Source organism: Pistacia vera, unplaced genomic scaffold, assembly GCF_008641045.1.
Source record: "Pistacia vera cultivar Batoury unplaced genomic scaffold, PisVer_v2 Contig192, whole genome shotgun sequence".
NCBI classification, from domain to species: domain Eukaryota; kingdom Viridiplantae; phylum Streptophyta; class Magnoliopsida; order Sapindales; family Anacardiaceae; genus Pistacia; species Pistacia vera.
Window position 1 is genome coordinate 47,426 of NW_022195993.1, and position 4,375 is coordinate 51,800.

At 35.5% G+C, this 4,375-nt stretch overlaps 1 non-coding gene across 1 annotated transcript; it reads left to right on the forward strand.

Moving 5' to 3' along the window:
• The first annotated feature begins 299 nt into the window (after nt 1-299).
• Nucleotides 300-406, forward strand: LOC116127653. Its single transcript, XR_004127623.1, has one exon. It is a non-coding gene; the product is annotated as a small nucleolar RNA R71 (small nucleolar RNA).
• Nucleotides 407-4,375: the final 3,969 nt, after the last annotated feature.

The following is a 4,375-nucleotide window of genomic DNA, read 5'->3' on the forward strand; positions in this document are numbered from 1 at the left end:
ACATGTTAGAGGAGAGGATTCAATTGCATTTATCTTTAATACATTACCTAATTGCTTCTGGATGTTTGAAAGTTGAGCAGCCAATACGATGTAACCATCAACTTTGTGCACTCACTACTTTCCTTGTTGAATTTCTCTCCGAAGTCCTCATGTAGTTATTGTTCGTTATCACCTCAATCAAATTGTACGCTTTCTTTAGTGTTTTGTTATTCAAGGCTCCTCCACTTGCAGCATCTATCATGGCTTGAATATTTGGTAGCAACCTTTGGTAGAACGTTTGTACTTGCGACCAGATTGGCAACCCATGGTAATGACACCTTTGTAAAAGATCCTTATACCTTTCCCATGTGTCATACAATGACTCCATGTCTTGTTGGAAGAAATTGGTAATCTCACTTCTCAGCTTGATTGTAACACCCACATTAAGGTTAGTTATTTATGCTTTTATGCCATTAATTCCTTGAGTTTTGCTTGTGTTAAGGTGAAAGACTAAAAATTGGGAAACTATAGACTTTGCCACAATAAAGGAAGTTTGTTGCCGTGGCAACAAACTCTCTGCTCAATCTGTGTTCCAGAATTTCCAGGATTCACCACGGCAAAGAATAAATTTCACCGCGGCGACGTATGCTCTGGAATACTTCGCCGGGGCAAAAAACTGATTGGAAATCTTGAGAAAATTCTAGAGAAAACTTCCTTAAGGGAAAAATCACCATTCTACCCCTAATTAGTTGTAAATGTGGGGAGTGAAAAGTAAGGAAATTTCATGGAGAATGCAATGAAGGTAAGGGCATTCTTATAATTGACTAAAGGATAAAGATGGAATTTCTAAGAAAGTGTAGGTACGAAATGGGAAAGTATGCATATTAATATGAGATATTAAGGATTCTAGCATACAAACCCTATCACTCTTTACACCTCACACGCCACTCTCATCTTCAATTCTCTCAATTTGCTTCACCAATTTTCAAGGTATTTTAGAGGACTTTTGGTTGGATTTTTGTTAGATATTTATTCCTAAGCATCTTAAGGTAAGAATTCTTGTAAATAGATGTGAGATTAATTTTTAAAGTGTTGAGTTCTTATAGTTTATATGCTTAGGATTTTAGAGAAAGAGGAAGTCTACTGACATGCTGTTGTAGGCACCTAGAATTAAAACCCTAAAAAATACACGTAGTAGTGTGAGTAGGGATCGTTCCCACGAAGAGTGTCTAGCCGAGTTTAATGTTACGTGAACAAGGTTGGGGGGTTTTGAGTAAAATAGAAATAATTTTAGGAAAAACAATTCAAATTAAACGATCGAAATCAATCAAATAACGAAACTTAGTCTAGGTCAACATCCACCATCGGAATCTTACAACTGATCATCGATACAAAAATAAATCAATTCTTACCTTGAATATTCACTGTTGGAACTATTTTCCTATCTCTCCTTAGTTGTAATTAATTAAGAAACAAGCGATCTAATTAACTAAACAACCCTAGACAAGCGCTAAAGATTTAATCTAGTGGCAGCCCTAAGACCTAGAGAGATCAATGAAGCTAAACAACACAAACTCAAGCGGTTGCATTTAATTTAGTCGAGTGTTCTTCTTAAGAATTACTAATTCCTGGCGCAGCAAATTATTAACCCTAATTGCTTCACAAGTTAGAGGAATCAAACAATTACGGATTTGATATCTAACTTAGCAGTAGATTGCAGCAACTAATAAACTAGTAGGCCTCCTAGTAATTAAACGCAACAATCATCACAATATGCATAGAAGAACATCCAATACTCAAACATAAATTGAACACTTAAAGAAAAAAAACCAGATTGATCTCACAGTTTATTGATTTCGAGGTCTTGTTTCCTTCGACCAAGTTGTAAAAATTAGCCACTCATGGCCATCACGAAAATTCAAAGGAAAAGTTCAAGAAGATGAGAGGGAGAGGCGTGTGTGATCTCTGTGTGTTAAACCCTAATCTGCTCTACCTCTTTCAATATCCCATTCGAATTTTAATTCTCCTCAATCTCCTAAAAATATTCTAAAATCCTAAAATAACCTTTATCCTAATCTGAGTAATTGAAAATAAAATAAAGTCTTAATACAAAATAGGAAAGTGGTGTTTCCAGCTTTAATTTGCATGCAACAGGTCTTCAAAACTTCTTGTAATAATCTGCCTATTTGAATTGCATGACAAGGCGGAATGTTCCAGAACGTCGGTAGTGCAGGTGCGTCAACTTCAAGCTCGATTACAACCTTGATGAAGCAAGTATATCTCCAAACTCAAAACATGAAAGTTGTAGATGTCTTTCTTAGCGTTCCACAGAATTTTGAATCATCTTAATCGGAGCTCGGGTGAGAGAGTTATGCCCAGATTACGAAGCAATATTGAAACTGTCCAAATTCACTTAATTAGTTCCGTTTCGCAATTAACGCCTCCATTTGCATCCTAAATAAAAATAGAATAATAATGAGTACATTTAGGCAGAAAATAAGTATAAAAGACTAGACATTAAGGGGGGTAAATATGACATTTTGCATTCTCATCATCTACCAAAGAGAAAGAGATTCTAGTGGAAGTACTCAAGTTCAAGGTAAGTAAATCCAACCCTAGCCCTTGATTTAAGAAATCCTTTAGTAAAGAATTTCCTTATATGTATTTGTATGCTTGAGTATTGAGAATTGATAATGATATGGATGTTGAGTGTGGTTTGAACTCCACCATGAGAAGTGGTGTTTAGTATGAGATGAATTGGTGGAAGTTTGAAGAAATTATGAAGAAGTTGAAATAGAATTTTGAAGTGTGAATTCCCTGGCCAGGTTTGAGGTTAGTTGTAGAGAATTGTGTTCCAATTTTGATAGCTAGAGGAAGAAATAGAAGTGTAGCTAATCTAGTGCTTGTTTGTGCATACCACTTGTTTGATGAAATTCCAAAGTGAAATGCGTGTATGGTTATGATAGTATAATAATTTGAAATGAGTGTGTAGATGGTAGAGAAGGTAGAAAATGACATGTTTACATGCCATATTGCATCTTTACATTTAATTAAGAATTGAGAATGAATAATAAGAAGAATCCATCTACATGCATACAAGCACACTAAAGAACAAAGAAAAAGAAAGAAAAGCACTAAAGAACAAAGAGAAAGAAAGAAAAGTGCTAAAGAAAAGAAAAGAAAGGTTGTTGTGATGGGGAACCCGTGGGTGACAAGAAGAAGAATATTCCCACATGCACGCCACCTTCAGTGAGTGACCTAAGAATAAGAAGAAGAATTTGTGTGGCCCATAAGAGTGCCCAAAAGAATACACCTACATGCACGCCACCTTTAATGAGTGGCCTAAGAAGAAAAAGAATTCGTACAGTCCGTAAGAGTGCAAGTAGATGAGGACTATACTCACTCACACGACCAGGGTTCCGAATCCATGCATCAATTGAGTCCGATCGGCAAAGAATAAGAAAGAATAAGGAAGAATAAGGAAGAAAAGAAAGAATAGAAAGGAAAAAGAAAAGAAGAGAAGAAGGAAAGAAAAGAAAGAAAGAACAGAAAAGAAGAAAGAAAGAATAGAACAGAAAGAAAGAAGAGAAATAGAAAGAAAGAAACATAGAAAAGAGAAAGAAAATAGAATAATAAACAGAAAAGTAGAAAGAAAATGCATTCCTATGCAATTGTGCATTTGCATCATACCTATGCATGATACCATGATTACTATCATGGGTAGAAAGAACAGAGAGAACTAGAAAGAAAGAACAGTGAGAATTAAAAATGGTGAAAGAAATTCATAATATAAGCAACGGAGATAAAAGAATAGTGTAACGGATTTACTTACTGAGGAACTAGTGCTCACTCCGTTGTTTCTAAATGTTTTTGCAGGGAATAGGTGAGATGCGGTCGGAAGGAAGTCGTGAAGTGGAGAGAAATGGCACTACTGTCCATTGTTTTTTTAAGCTAATGTATATGATACTTTTGTTATGTAAAGAATTTAATATATAAAGTAAAGAAAATTTTCGGGCCCATTTCTTTCCACTTTCCACTTATATGCATATGTGTTTTTATCATATTATAATTCCCAAGTATACTAGCTAGGAAGAGCCACTACATTGGCAGACTTGGCAGGTGGAAAATATTTAGTAAGGAATGCTTGAGCTAACTCGTTCCATGTCGTATGCTCTTAGATGGTAGAGAAATCAACCAAGCCTTAGCTTTATCCCGAAGAGAGAATGGGAAAAGCCTTAGCCTAATTGCATCATCAGATACTCCATTATGCTTGAATGTGTTGCATAGCTCCAAAAAATTGGCGATATGCAAGTTAGGATCATCACTAGCCAACCCTGCGAATCATTGGACCAAGTGTTGTATCATCTGAATAATAGTTGGCTTTATCTCAAAATTA